General features: G+C 40.8%; 1 protein-coding gene across 5 annotated transcripts in view; it reads left to right on the forward strand.

Annotated features, from left to right (window-relative positions):
• Positions 1 to 15,982, forward strand: part of STXBP6 (syntaxin binding protein 6) — a 278,917-nt gene that overhangs the window by 25,051 nt on the left and 237,884 nt on the right. The window contains exon 2 of one of the 5 annotated variants that reach the window (XM_086365243.1): positions 13,545 to 13,647. The exons of the other annotated variants lie outside the window; for them this stretch is intronic. The gene's annotated coding sequence lies outside the window, so the exon portion shown is untranslated. The remainder of the gene's footprint in view (positions 1 to 13,544; positions 13,648 to 15,982) is intronic. 5 annotated transcript variants of the gene reach the window in all.

Raw genomic sequence — 15,982 nt, forward strand, 5'->3', positions numbered from 1 at the left:
GACTGAGGGATGGGGGTGTGTGGGGGGGAGGTGGTGGATAGGGGAAGCTCCAGAAGAGAATCTTTGTTGTTTTCTGCTTAAACCTGGCAAGATGTGGTCTGGAGATCTAGCAGTGCTCTTGCTGCCATAGGGTAGATCTCATCTGAGAATTAGGGACATAAAAAATTCAGAAGAGAAACTGGTTCTGATCATGTTGATTAAACCCAGTGGCCGGCTGTACCTCTAGGCTTTGCAGTTTAATAAGCCAGTGCATTCTGCCTTCGGTCTAACCCAGGATTTCTTTTATTTGCACCAGAAAAAAATCTTAATTGCCAAGGTTTAAAAATCGTGAATTTTCATGTGTAGATCAGGATTTTGGCTTGAACTACGTAATTGTTATAGAAGGAGTATCTGCTCTCCACTTTATTCTAGTCTGTACCTCTCTCTACTGTGATCTAACCCTGATGCCTTGGGTCTGTTGCCAGTTACCCTGCCAGTTCTGCTGTTTTTATTTTTAATTATTTATGCATTCATTTTTAATTTTGGTTGTGCTGGGTCTTTGTTGCTCTGCAGGGGCTTTCTCTAGTTGTGTGAGTGGGGGCTACTCTTCTTTGCGGTGCACAGGCTTCTCACTGTGGTGGCATCTCTTGTCACGGAACATTTGCTCTAGGTGTGCGGGCTTCAGCAGTTCTGCACAGCGGCTCAATAGTTGTGGTGCTCGGGCTCAGTTGCTCCCTGGTGTGTGGCATCTTCCTGGACTAGGGATTGAACCTGTGTGCCCTGCATTGGCAGGCTGATTCATATCCTCTGTACCCCTAGAGAAGTCTTGCTGTGTTTTAAATTGTTGACCTGAGAGGAAAGTGAAAGTCGACTTTGTTTCACTTAATTATACTACTTGCTTGTCCCTGTGGGTAGTTGGCTTTTAGCTGCTTCTATAGAGTGAAAAGGGAAGTAGGACCTAGGTTTGAGCTTTGAAGAGTCTGAACCCTATAAGACTAGGTGGAGGAGGATAAGCTTGCAAAGAGAAGGAAGCCATGGCAGCAGGGAAAAGAGCATTGGCTGAAGAGTCCAAAGTAAGGCGTCTTTCAGGGAGAGATTGATCAACATAGCCAGATACTGTCAGGATATCAAATGAGATAAAGAATGAAAAAAAAAAAATTCTCACTTGAATTCGGCAACAAAGAGATCGTTATTGATCTGGCCTGGAGCTGTTTCAGGGAGTGGTGGAGCCAAGCCAGGTTGGAATGGGTTGAAAAATGAATGGGATGGAAAAATGGGACATATCCAAGAAGAACAATCTTTATTTTTCCTGTGAAGGAAGCAAAGAAATAAGGCACTAGCTAGAGACATTTGAGGTTGAGAGTGGAATGCTTTAAAAATAGGACTCGAGTATGTTGAAGTGTTGATGGGAAGGATCTGGTTGAAAAGGAGAAGTTGACTGAATAGAGAGAGAGAGAAGAGACAAGGGATAATTGATGATGCGAGTCTGAGAAGGTGAGATGGAGTGGGATCTAAAGCCTCTAGAGAGGTTGACCTTGGATGAGAGGAGGAAACTGGATGCAGCAGGAGGGTAGAAGCTGGAGGTTGGAGGTAAGTTAGTCTGATAACAGGAGGTTACTGGTCCATGGGTTTCACTTCTCAGTTAGGTGGTGATGATGGTGTCAATGTCAGAAGGGGTGAAAGTCAAGTAAGAGTTGGCAAATGCGTGGGTGGGTTCACCCAGCATTATAGAGGACTTGTTTGTGGTTGGTGCTCATGAATGTTGGGTGACTTTCTCCAGTGCCCAGGTACTCAGCTGTGGGCACAGACAGAGCTACTGTAGGCATCTGCTAAGGCTGGGGTTTGGCAGAAGAGGAAGGACAAAAGGCTGAGCAAGGTAAGTTGAGGGCACTGGATGAGAGTGTCATGAAATGTGCTCTTTGGAGATGTTGGCCTTTAGAAAGGAAGTTGAGTGAGGAGGGATGTGAAATGAAACCTCAGTTGAGGCCCAAATGGTTGATCACAATGAAGGGGGTTTTAATAAGGAAGCCTAAGTGAGGATGTTATAGTCAGAGGAGGGATGCTGGGTGATGGGGTCAGGGGAGTGCAGGAGAGGTTTCGATGGAGGTGAGGCAGGCAAGGGAACAGATCAGAGTGTCAGACTCTTCATGACCTTGTGGGCTGTAGCCTACCAGGCTCCTCCATCCATGGAATTTTACAGGCAAGAGTACTGCAGTGGGTTGCCATTTCCTTCTCCAGGGAATCTTCCTGACCCAAGGATTGAACCCGGGTCTCCCGCATTGCAGGCAGACACTTTATTATCTGAGCCACCAGGAAAGCCAGATGGATTTTGGATATTCAGATCTCTCCTGCTCATTGCAGAACTAAGAGAGGAAAGGAAGATCTGGGCCAGGGTTCAGCATAATTTGTAATTGGGTTGCTGTTTAATAAGAGGAGGTTATCCATTTCCTCTTCATCTCCTTCCCTTTGATTTCAATGGAAATTCTTCTGAAAGAGTATATTGAAGCAGTTTGGAGTCTACGGCTGTTTTTGCAATATGGCCAAAGAGTGATATTAGTAAAACTGTGTCTTCAGTCACTTTGTTTTAGTACAGAAAATGTAACTCATTTAAACCTCTTGAACTCATCAAATTGCCGGAATGATTTGGTGCTCGCTTGCCTTCCATAGTCGTGTTGCTTCTGAAGGTGACTGAGGGTGTACTCAAAACTTTTTAAGAGGTCAAGTTTAACTTGATCCCTGTGGCTTTCTCTGCTTTGCAGGGAGGGTAAGTGTAAGTAGGAAGCTATGTCAGAAACATCTGTCATCATTTGTAATGTGTGTCGTGGTTTGGCAGTTAAGTGAAGTCGTGCAAGCCCACCAGTCGGTAGTTTAAAGCAGTAATCTGAGAGCTCAGAAAGATACTTCTCTGAATGGTAAATCATCGGAGCCAGTGTTGCTGATACTTAAGAGGGAAAAGGGTTTGGAAGGCTCACCAAGCAGGGGAAAAATAAAGTGCTTGGGTTTGGGGTTAATAAGATGCTTAATCCGACAATCTTGAAACAACCAAAGGTTTTGATAAAAATCCCCTAAGTAATCAGGATGCAAGAAGTCTAGAGTGTTAAAAAAAAAAAAAAACAAAAAAAAACTGAAGCATGTAGGCTTTCAGATACAGCATCTCTTCATCACTGACTCTGAAAAGATTAGGTAAATGATGGAGCACGGGGCAGGAGGGTCCATGTTTGCAGGCTGAGGACTAATACCAGAAGTCCCCTATCCCTCAGAGCCCTGTTGCGGAGTGAAGTGTTTTCCAGCCCAGAGAAACTCTGCTGCCAGCCAGCCACCACTCTGCTCTCTGAAGGTCTATTTCCTTATTCTTTCCCAAGGAACCTGTTTATTCATCCCTACTCTTTCCCGTACTTTGTCCCGTCCCAATGCTCCTCTTTGCTTTCCTTCATCTTTCATCCATTATTTCCCTGCCAGTGAGGCCAAAGTCAAGTACAATAGGATGCTAGCTCTTTCTTTTCTCTGACTCCTTTGTGTCTCTTGTTTTTGTATCTTAATAAGTTAGCTTTTCCACTGATTTATAGACTGTTACGTTTGTGAGAGATCTTGGATTTTTTTTTTTTTCCCTCAAACTGTTTGCAAAACAAGAATCACTTTATCCAACTCAAGTCTTAACAGTCTGCAAGTTCCTTTAGATCCTGGTGTATTCAAGAGTCTGGAGAATTGGGTTCTACTGTCTGGGACTTCAGGCCTTTAAGGATTGCTTCATTTTCCTCCAAAAGAGAGAACAAAGCATTGCTGATGAGCTCTGCATGTCCTTGACATCTGCTGTTTTGTACTGTTTTACCCAAGCAATAGCTTCAGCCTTGCCTTGATCATTTTTTCTTGCTCTCAAAATAGCGAAACCACCTGCTTTGTTCTTTAGAATTTTTTTTTTTCTTTCGACAGGCTTAGTTCATTCTCAAGAGAAGTCTTCTTGTGACTTATTAATTTCTCCTGTACCTCTGTGTACATCTTTGCTAGGTGGTAGTGGCAGTGTTCAGTCGCTGAGTTGTGTCTGACTCTTTGTGACTCCATGAACCACAGCATACGAGGCTTCCCTGTTCTTTGCTATCTCCCAGAGTTTGCTCAAACTCATGTCCATTGAGTTGGTGATGCCATCTAACCATCTCATCCTCTGTCGTCCCCTTCTCCTCTTTCCTAGCGTCAGGGTCTTTTCCAGTGAGTCAGTTCTTCACATTGTATTGGAGCTTCAGCATCAGTCCTTCCAACGAATATTCAGAATTTATTTCCTTTAGGATGGACTGGTTTGATCTCCTTGCTGTCCAAGGGACTCTCAAGAGTCTTCTCCACAGTTCGAAGCACCATAGTTCAAAAACATCAATTCTTTGGCTCTCAGCCTTCTTTATGGTCCAACTCTCACATCATATATGACTACTGGAAAAACCATATTGTAAAGCTTATGAAGTGGGAGATGAGGTGTAAGTCTACCAAGCATTACTTCTTGAGCTCAACAGAGCAGAAGGGAGCTGAGTTAAATTGTAGCCAAGGAGCCCTTTCCTTCTTAAGATCCTTTAGGAGAGCCTTGATTGAGCTTGTAAACTGCCAAGAACACTGCCTGGCACAGGGTAGGCTATCAGTGGTAGCTATTCTTATTGGGTCTAGGTGGCTGGGTCAGAAAGATCCCACATTAAAGAAGCTTATCAAGTAAGAACTTATCTCCTACATGAATTGAACCTCAGGATTTTCATGTCATGGTAATTCTGTCTACTGAGGCCAAACCATAAACAGAGACTTTAGAATCACAGGGTGTTACAGCTGGCAGGAAATAGCTTTCAGCCTCCAAAATATTATATAGAAGGAAACAGGCCTAGAAAAGGTTGGTGACTGTCCCTGGGGCCATACCATTTTTATTGACTTAGTGGGATGAGGATGAAGCTCTCTGGACACTGAAACTAGGATTTTCCTACCAGACCAAGGTATGTGACTCTGAAAAATCACTCTTGAGGGAAGAACGTAGAAAAACAGGAGGAAGGGATAGTGTCTGCAGGGCGCCCTAACCTTGGGTGACGATGTCAGAGGAGCATAAATTTAGCAGTTTGACCCCTAATATTTCACCACATTGCTCCTGTTGGATGGTCAGCCACTGTGTTTGCTCCTTTAAATCAAATTCTGGGTCAGTACTTGGGAAACCAATATGGAGTGGGAATCTAGGGATAATGAGAGCTTCTCTGGTGGCTCAGATGAATCTGCCTGGAATGTGGAGACACAGATTCAATCCATGGGTTGGGAAGATCCCCTGAAGAAGGAAATGGCAACCCACTCCAGTATTCTTGCATGGAGAATCCTATGGACAGTGGAGCCTGGCGAGCAACAGTCCATGGGGTCACTCAGAGTCAGACACGAGTGAGCCGTTCACACTTCCACTTCCCATAATATTAAAGGTCACAACTTGACAATGCATTTGAAAAAGAGAGAAGACCCTGGGTTCAGAGAGGCCTCTAGGTCCCGTGGGAACTCAGGCTCTAGGTCATCACTTCCGGGGCCTGGGATTGGGCACTCAGCATTAGTTGTGTGAAACAAGTAAGGAGCCCCTGGCAGGGGCAGCGATCTGCGATGTATGGAGAACTTCTGGGAGTCCTGCCTTTGTACACTGCAGGAAGGATGTGAGAATAAAACAGTAATATATATATTTAAAAAAAGCAGCACAGTGATGACAAAGCAGAAAGGAATCCATCCAAAGATCAGGGGAAGAATGTGTTTTCTGAAACTATTGACGTGGGGGCAGAGCATCATGGGGATGTATGTTGTCGAGAAATCCCTTGTTTCTTTACTCGGGGAGAAGACCTGCTAGTGACACACACTAAGAGTGAAAGTTCAGGGTCGGATATCTGAGCCGACAGAACAAGCCCTGAGTTTGAGCTGGTGGATGGCAAGCTGAGGTTCAGACCCACACAGTTTGGGTTCACGGTCGGAAATCTCAATTGCCATGCTGTCTGTCTGCTCCTGCTCAGCTGTCTGCTGTGATCCAAGCCCTGGGAGAAGCAACTAGGTCCAGTTTAAGTCCTCCTGCTCCCTGTTGCCCTGCTGGGGATTCCTTAGAGCCTAGTAAGTCATGAGTTGCATGATGGCCTAGGGCCACCCATAATTTTTAGGTCCCCGTGGAATCTTGATCTTTTAATGCACTTGCATCCTTTCCTTATACCATCAACCTGTTATCTTGGTGACTGAGTACCAACTGGTTTTCTCTGCCCTTTGGAGATGTTTAGTTAAACTTGGCTCAACCCAGAGCCTCTTGTGATTGCACCCCTCCCTGTGTCTTCTTGCTCATACCTTTCTCTACCACTGAGCACCTGTGTCTTGATGTTCTCTGTCACTCACACTCACATGTGTTCTGAGTACAATACTTCCTCCCATCCCAGTTTCCCCAGGAAACCGCATCCTATCACATAGGCTTTTGTGAAGACTCAAAAGGTTACGGTTTGATGTCTGTGGTCTTTCCCAGCTTTACTGATTCTACTCTTTTGTAATCTTTCTCTCTTGAATATCAAAGTTCTGCCCACATGGGGCAATGATGGGACAAAGAAGAGTCCTAACTTTTATACCTAAACAATGAGCACAAATATGTATTCCCTATTTTCTGAGAATTCTAGTGAATAAAAGATTTGTTTAATTACATGCACTTCAGCATGGGTGCAGATATATACAATCAGAGATATCTAGGCCATTGACTGTGCTTTGTGACTCCATGGACTATATATAGCCTGCCAGACTCCTCTGTCCATGGAATTCTTCAGGCAACAATACGATGGGAGTGGATAGCCATTCCCTTCTCCAGGGGATCTTCCCAAACCAGGGATCAAACCTGGGTCTCTCGCATTGCAGGCAGATTCTTTACCATCTGAACCACCAGGAAAGTCCAGTTACTGGACTATTTCCTATTATATGCTAATCATCCTTTTATTGCTTACTCAGCACTATACACTGTACATCCAGGCAGCACTTACCTCAGATTTCTTTATCTCCTTTATCTACCAATTTCTCTTCAATGTAAGACTTACTAACTTTGCTTTTAGCTCCCATTCCAGTTCCCATGTTTTTAGAGACTAAAGCATGTGTGAATCTCATTCCGTCTACCCTTTCCCACTCTTGTAGCCTGGAATATAATGATCTTGGAGCTTTTTTTTTTTTCTTTTCCTTTTTTCATGTCCTATTTCACAATCCAGGAGTCTCCCTTTTAGTACAGCACACTATAATTTTCTTTTGAGTAAATTCTGTGTATAGTGAAAGTCACGCAGTCGTGTCTGACTCTTTGAGACCCAATGGACTATACAGTCCATGAAATTATCCAGGCCAGAGTACTGGAGTGGTTAGGTGTTCCCTTTTCCAGGGAACCCAAGGATCGAACCCAGGTCTCTCGCATTGCAGGTGGATTCTGTGTGAGCTGAGCCATGAGGGAAGCCCAGTACTGTGTATGACATGTGAATATTGTTAAGATTCGTGTTCCTTTCTCTAGAATCATGTAAATTTCCCCCCATCATTCTTATTGTCATGGATTGCCTGAGTGACTTCTTTTCTCAGAAAAGCCATGAGAAAATTAGTAGAATTGGAAACTAGATCCCCAAATCAGAGAAATTTGTGGGGATTAGGGAGTTACTCTTTTTAATTCTAGGTATTGCCGAGTTTCAGGGAGTTAGGAATCTGCTACCACTCATGACTGGGACAAAGTAAAGAGAAATCTAATTCCATCCTTATTTTTGCTTTTTTGTTTTCTTTCCTAGAGAAAATGTTAATTTCTGCTCTGGGGAAAATAGAAGAGTCCAGGTTTAAAATAGATTACAGTATTCACTGATGAGGCTAAAGAATTGGAATTTTGTAAAATTATTGTTTCTTGGATGAAAAAGGGATAAGAGGGGATGAGAGAATTATATATTAAAAAAAAAGGTGTATTAGGTCATAACAGCAATAGCAGGTGGCATTTATAGAGCATGTATATGTTAGGCACTGTCCTAAGTATTTTTCCATTTCTCATCTCAGAACATCTCAGTACAGCTCTGTGACATCCCCACTGTTTATTTTATACAAGAGGAACCCATGCTGCACAGAGAGGTTAAACAGCTTACTCAAAGTCACCCAGCTGATACATGACAGATTGATGATTTTCACCTTGGCAATCTAGTCGAAGGCTCACGCTCTTAATTTCAAGGTTACAGAGCTATATGTTGAGTCATTTTAACTTTTTCCCTTGCTTTGAGTACAGCCTCCCACAGTATATATAAAGCACAAGAGAAGTGGCAGTTTCAGCCTTTTTTTCTTGTTGTTGTTTGTTTATTTAATAGCAGGGTTAAAAAAAAAGGCAGTGTGCATTCTAAATCAAGTTTAATTAGACCCGTATGGAAAACATAACAATTATCTATGCCAATTTTCCACCGTTTTTCATGTTCAATTATTAATAGATACGGGTGCACATATTCTTTCATTTATTTTCAAAATGAAATGATTGAAGCAGGCCTAGGATTCAAAGGTCTTGCCTACTTTTTAAAGAATCATTATCTGAAAGGCACATTTGGTCTAGAAAAGAAAAAAAATCGGTTTTTGTTTGTGAGACACAGCTTCCCTTAGAGAATATGGTGTTACCAGGTGTGGAATCTTGGCATGACACTGCCTCTTCCTTTCGCCTCTTTGAACTGATGGAAAAGAGTGGGGTGGGTGGGGCAGGGGAGGGTGGTGGTGGGATATACGGATACACAGATAATTACAGGTGTATATCTCCAGATTAGTCCAGCATTTGGACAGAAGGCCTTTCATTAGGTCCCAGACAGCCCTGTTTGCCCCCAGCTTCCTGTGCTGAAACTGAGGTTTTAGAAGAATCTCAAGAAATTTTCTTGGGATAGGTTGTCCAGGTGTGATTTTTTTTAAAAAATAGCATCTCTCCTTTATTTTACAGAGGAAAAGATAATGAAGGGTATCTCCCCTTTCCCAAATATAAAAAAGGGCATTTTTCTGTTGTTTCATTCTGCTGCTGCTAAGTTGCTTCAGTCGTGTCCGACTCTATGCAACCCCATAGACGGTAGCCCACCAGGCTCCGCCATCCCTGGGATTCTCCAGGGATGGAGTGGAGTGGGTTGGATATTGGAGTGGGATGGATATTGGAGTGGGTTGCCATTTCCTCCTCCAATGCATGAAAGTGAAAAGTGAAAGTGAAGTCGCTCAGTCGTGTTCGACTCCTAGTGACCCCATGGACTGCAGCCCACCAGACTCCTCCGTCCATGGGATTTTCCAGGCAAGAGTACTGGAGTGGGTAATTTAGCTTAAAAAAAGAAATCCCTCAATGATAGTTTAAAATATTTTCTTCATTATTATAACATTTTTCCTTTATCTGAGCTGTGGACAGGATCACAGGAATATGACAAATAAAATATTCTTACTATTGAAAAACAGCCATCTATAGAGTTTTTCTATTATAGATGATTGAAAAACAGTTTATTAGGTTTCCTCCCACATTCAAACTAATAATTGCAGAAAATTTGGAAAATTCAGAGAAATGGAAGCAAGGAAAAGCATACTCCCATAGTTCCTATACCCAGGAGAAGGAAAAAAACTTACTGTTTTCATGTGTATTTTTTACCTTTTTCTGTGTTGAGTTATTGTTTGTTTCTCAGTTAGGATCACACTGTAAATGCAGTGTTGTTTCCTGCTCTGTTGGAAAGATGCCTCAGATTCAGAGACAGCGGGCTCAGAGCTTCTTTGCTGAACCTGCCCTGTCACAGGTCAGCTGGCGACTGGGGCAGTGGGGTACCCCCAACACATGCTGCAGGCTCCAGGCTGCTAAGTGCTGGGTGGCAGAGAAGTCCTGCCTTCCCAGCTCACAGACTTGATGGAGAAAACAAGCAGCATTTTCATGACTGCTTCTAGCTTTTGGTGTGGAAAGTTTCAAAGATATACAGAAATAGCACATTACAATGGACCCTATGTGCCTTTCTCCCAGCTTCAACAATGGTCAGTTTATAGCCATGTCGCTTCATTTAGATCTCAACCTCTTCTTCCTCACTCTGGACTATTTAGAAGCAAATCCCTTACATCCTATTATTTTACTAGTAAGTATTTCTACATACATCTCTGAAAGATTCTTTTTTTCTTTTAATACTGTCATATTATTATCATACTTTAAGAACTTCTATAATATAATCAAATATGGACTATCCAGTCAGTGCTCAGATTTATCTATTTTCTTCATTATTTTTCTTTTCAGTTTTTTTTGTATCAGGATCCAGATAAAGTCCATACATTGCAATTGATTGACATGTTGCTTCAGTCCCTTTAGTCTGTATGTTCACCCTTCACTATTTTTTAAAAAATTCCTTGCAATTTATTTTTTGCCAAACCAGAACATTTATTCCGGTTCATAGGCTGGCTTTTTGCCAATAACACCCCATGGAGTTAAATGTTTCTGTATTTGACACATTCTTCTAGCTACTGTACTTCTTGGGAATTGATAGTCATATGTAGAGTCTAGCTCAAATTCTGTTTCCAGTGTTTTTGGTCAGGAATACTGTGGGTGTGTTGTGTACTCTGATCAGGAGGCATTTAACACAAGTTCCCTGTGTGGGTGGGTGTGTGAGTGAGAAAGAGATGTGAACAGTTAATGGGGATCCTTACTGCCTAATCAATTCATTCAGTTCGGTTCAGTTCAGTCGCTCAGTTGTGTCCGACTCTTTTCAAAATCTTCATTTCCATCATTTCTTCATTTATTAGCTGGCCTGCTCTGATAAAGAGAAACCTCTGCTTATCAGCTACTTGGTTCTCCTTGGGTACAATTTATATGGGAAAGGCAGGAAATAACGCCCAATTCTTTTCCCTTTATTTACCAGTTTTTAGTTAGTGCACTCTTGAACAGCTTGGGAGTTAGGGGGGCTGACCCTTCATGTAGCTGAAAATTTACATATAGCTCATAGTCCAGCTCTTCCCATCAGTGGGTTCAACTAACAGCAGCTTGTGTAGCACTGTATTATATACTACTGAAAGAAATCCACATATACGTGAACCTGTACAGTTCAAACCTGTGTTGTTCAAGGGTCAACTGTTCTTGGCTCCATTAGCCAACTAATTAGTAATGTTCATAAAAGGTAACCATTGAGAGAATCTAAGAGAAACAGATATGTAATTCATGAAGAATTCATGAATTCAAAATACTGGTGTTTTAACATATTGCGTTTATTCCTGACACTAAAATTGTCCCATCTTTGGCTAGTAGGAGTCCCTTTGTGCTGGCTCCTGGATCCTTTTGATATGATTCTAGTGGTCTCTGACAGCTTCCCTGATTTCAGTATGTTAAGATATTCAAGGCCAGTAGTTCTCAAAGTGTAATCTGGGAATGCCTGAGGGCTCCTAAGACCCTCTGAAGGGATCTGTGAAGTCAAAACAGTTTTCATTACAGTACTAAGACATTCTTTACCTCTTTTACTTTTATTTTCTTATGTATTTATTGGAGTTTTCTAGAGGCTACCTTTTGGCTCCTGGAATAGGTGTGTATGTCCTTATATTCCCTGAAATTTTCTAAGGTAAGGTCTTTAGAATCTTCAATAATCTCTAAGAATATAAAGGGGTCCTAAAACCAAATAACTTGACCATTGTTGCTCTAGGCTCATTTTTCTTGCCACATATATGGAATCACTGGTGTCTTTGTAAATCAGCTCCCTATTTTAGTCAACTTTTGAAACTTTGTTGTATTATGTGTGAGTGAATGCTCCAAATCTCAAAGCTAATAAATAGCAAAACCAGAATTTGAACCTAGATGTTTATGTAGTAGTTCCCCCCTCATAAAACAGTCACCGATGTCCAAAATTTATGATTAATTGAAGCTTAGAAGCTATAAACACTGCCTGAAATGCCAGACAGGTACATTTTAGGGTCTATGGGGTCACATAGAGTCGGACACGACTGAAGCGACTTAGCAGCAGCAGCAGCAGCAAGCAAAATTAGCAGTTTTCTTTCTCTAGTGGAATGGCTCTCAAAAAGGGAAAAATGGATGTAGACGCAGGGTGAGTGGTTGCCGTAGCCCCATGATATAATAACAAACTATGCCCAGAATCCACTATTTTTTCTGGTCACAGTAGGGAAATTCAAAACACAGTAGTAACTCATTAACATGTTAACTTTGAAAGATTTCAGTTATCTGGAGAAAAGCTTGCTTGGCCTGTGGAATTCAATAATGGCTTAAATGTGCCCCACTAATTTCTGAACCCAGAGTCAGATTGATTGCTTGACCATGCAGTTTAGAAATAACTTTCTTTCATCTTGTAGTTAGTTGAATCAAATCCTACAAGAAAGCACCCTGCAGTTGTCAAAGCTGCATAATGTTGCTTGCAGCCTGGGACTACAGTTTTTCCATTAGTTTGGGATTAGCAGATGCAAACTATTGCACAGAGAATGGATAAACAGCAAAGTCCTACTGTATATTACAGGGGACTATATTTAATATCCTGCATAAGCCATAATGGAAAAGAATATGAAAAAGAATATATATTTGTTTAACTGAATCACTTTGCTGTACAGCAGAAATGAACACAACGTTGTAAGACAATTATACGTCAATAAAATTAAAAATAATTTTCCATCACTGAATAGTATATGAATCTCTGAGAGATGGCTAGTTAAAACCACTGGATTTTGCAGTTCTGGGTCCTCAGGAAAATCTTTATTTTGTCTCACTCTGTTGAGCTGAACTCAGTGGCTTGTGCTTTGTTCACCATTCTCAGTCACTGCGGCTTGTCTTGGATAATGAATAACACTGACTTATTTCCCAGGCATGAAGGAGAGTTTCCATCATAAGAAAAGGAAGTAAGCCTTCAAAAGGGCTTTCTGAGGTGAGCATGTGTACAGGAGAGGAGAAGCCTTATGTAACATGCTTGAGTGTTTGCCAAAAGTAACAAAGCACCTGAAAGCCTCGGGTGTCATCATGGAGGAAGCTTGGTTCAAGGCTCACATCACCAGTCAGGTGCTTCATCATCACTCTGGGGTTCGGGTGAAGAGTGGGGCCAGGAATTCACCCACAGTTTCAGGGCCCTGAGTGAAATACAGGTTTCTTTGCTGGGAAGTAGATTTTGAGTTCTAAGTAAGTTTTTGTCTTTATGGGAAAACTCATTTTCCATGGAGCCTTGTTTGTGTTTTTTCTCAACATTCAATCTGTCACAGCAAAGTGATTTAAATATCTGCTCTTGGTGACCTGTTGTGTTTCGATTCATGGATTTGCAAAGTCAGGTGGTCTAGCTGAGTCATCTCATCGACATTGCTGAAGATAGTTTTAGAATACGGGCAAGTCAGGAGTATGAAGTGGAAAGGTAGGTTTCACAGGGTCATGGCAGAATTTTATTTTCTTTTGTATTTGTCCTTTTGAATAAATTGAAAAAAAAATGTTTTTTAATTTATGTGCAATTCACTGAACAGACCCATCTCCATATGGAGAGCATGTGGTATATGACGAAGCAAGCTTTGAACTTACTGCTAGGGAATGTTAGGAATTTTGGGTTCTGGTGTCACTGAGGAAAATGGCCCCGCCTTACGACACTTTGTTTCCTGTTTAGAAAATTCTGTTCCTTCATAAGGACCTTGAAGGACTAGAGGAAAGGTGCTGTATGTGCGGAGTTTTCCATAAAGTGCGGTCCTAACGAAAAGGCTGAGTTAAAGGTAGGTGAATGCTCTATAAAAACATGATTTGTGTACATATGAGATATTTATTAGTTTATGCCATACGTATTTATTTACTTACGTGTGAAGTAGCCTCAAGCAATTTGAAGTCAGATTTAAAATTCAGGTTCTGTTTACTTACTGTCCTTTTTTCTCTTAAGAACAAAGAATAGAAAGGCCTAGGAAGTGGAAATTGAAATTGATTTTAATTGCCTGAACAAGTTTACTGGAGAATCATTTTATTGAAGTGAAAATGAAGGCCAGATTGTTTTTGTTTTTTTATCTGTGTCTAATTCCAGGCCATTTTGAAGTTGTCCATAAATCTCTCTTCAGGTCTAAGGGAGAATATCCATCAAAGTGAGCCAAATGTAACAACTCTTTGTGACGACTGCCTTGGCTAAAAGTCTCTATGGTGAGAATTCAGAATTTCAGGAGTGCATTTGGAGCTGGGATGGATTATGCCAATGAGTCCTACAAGGACACAGAGACTATTTTAGACTCTCTCAGTGTGCTTTTGAAACTCTGAAGACCTATTCCCTGTTCCCCCAAAGCTCAGTGAGCCACTGTTGGGAGCATTTGGGTTTTGTACCCTTCAGGTGTTTTTGAGTTAAAACACAGCTAAAGTTAGACTACTGTGGAAGGTGGGGATGGCCTATTAGAACAGCATTTGTCTCTGGAGAGTGCCACTCTTTCAGAAAAGATAAATAATGGCCTCAAGTGATTTGTAACTCATACAGTGGCAGTCACAGTTGCTTAAATTTAATGCTTTTTATGTACAAATATGTAGTATTTTGATTTGGTTCTAGAAGCAAGTTTTTTGTGTGTGTGATATAGTTTTGCATGAAAAGGCTGCATGCCGGTGCTTTATAGAAACCAGTGGGACTGGGAAAGCTGCTCTGTGTAGTTGAGGATCAATGCGAAGTTGGAGTGAGTTCTCAAACAGTATGTGGCACTGTGGCTATGCCACCTTCCTTAGTGAGTGGGATTGGGCTTGTTGGCTTTCTGTTTCACTGAAGAAAGAGAAGCTTTTCTATGCATTTGATTATGCTCTGTGATATGTAGAACATGACATTTGGGGGCTTAGGTTTGGGGGGAAAATGTAGTTTAATCATTTATTGCATAGTTTGGTATAATTTGTGCAGCTTTTCTCTCTTTTGCCTTGAGAATAAAGTAGGAAAATGGAAAAGCAAAAAACTCAGGTGATCTGCAAATGAAATTAAGAGGAAAAACGTCTCTAGGAAATAAGATAGGAAGACAATGTTTAAGTTTTACAACATCAAATGTTAAAAACCAGTGATCAAGAATCCTCTGCTTACCAAACTATCATAAAATTTCACTTAAATTTTTTTTAATTGATGTGTAGCTGATTTACAATGTCATGTTCATTTCTTGTGTACAGCAAAGTGATTCTGTTAAATATATATTCTTTTTCATATTCTTTTCCATTATGGTTTATCACACTGTTGAATATAGTTCCCTTTGCTATTAGTAGGACCTTGTTGTTTATTTGATATAGAATACTTTGTATCTGCTAATCTCAAACTCCTAATTTAGAGATTTCAATTTTTCATTGCTACCTTTCTTAACTCGATGTCTTGTAAAGTTTTATAGTCATTTGAAGTTGTTCTGAAATCAAAACAAAACAAATTTGCTGGAAACGATCTTAGCTGTCACCCAGTCTGTCCTTTGCATTTTGCTGGTGAGTCTATCCAATAACTCACAGTGAAGGCATATCTGACTTTCAGTATTCCCCACGCCTAGTGTTTAACACATAATATATACTGGCTGGCTGGTGGGCTGACTATAGAGTAGTACTTATTAAACAAAAACAAAAAATACTTGACACAAACCTTTTTACCAGAGTGTATTTGAATAGAGTCTTTGTGGAAATTTTGAAAAGTATGGTTGAGGGTATAAGAACAACTCTTCTTTTGGAGATTTGGAAACTTTGCCATTCTTTCATGAATTGTTAGATCCCAGTATCTTTAGAATGTGAATTCTAAAAACTTAGGTGTAAATTGTACAAAAGTGTTTTAGTGTGTAAAATATTGTTACACATTCTCTTCAAGCTGATAATTTCTCTTACTGTTACTTTTTGAGTATTAATTACTCTTTGAGAGTCCACGGAATGAATGAATGAACAAGGCTTATCACTGTCAATAGAGATTATTTTCCCCATGCCAAAAATGAAATAAAATGCAGATTTTTAAAGTTCCACCAAGAAATAGTTTGGCAAATGAGTAATAACATTCAATGATTTTTTTTTTTAAACAACCTGAATAAATTTATCTTATCAGGTCATGGCCATGTTTGGAAAGCTGAGAATTTGAACTTG

This window comes from Bos grunniens, chromosome 21 (genome assembly GCF_055505025.1).
Source record: "Bos grunniens cultivar Pamir isolate PY7600 chromosome 21, Bosgru_T2T1.0, whole genome shotgun sequence".
NCBI lineage: Eukaryota > Metazoa > Chordata > Mammalia > Artiodactyla > Bovidae > Bos > Bos grunniens.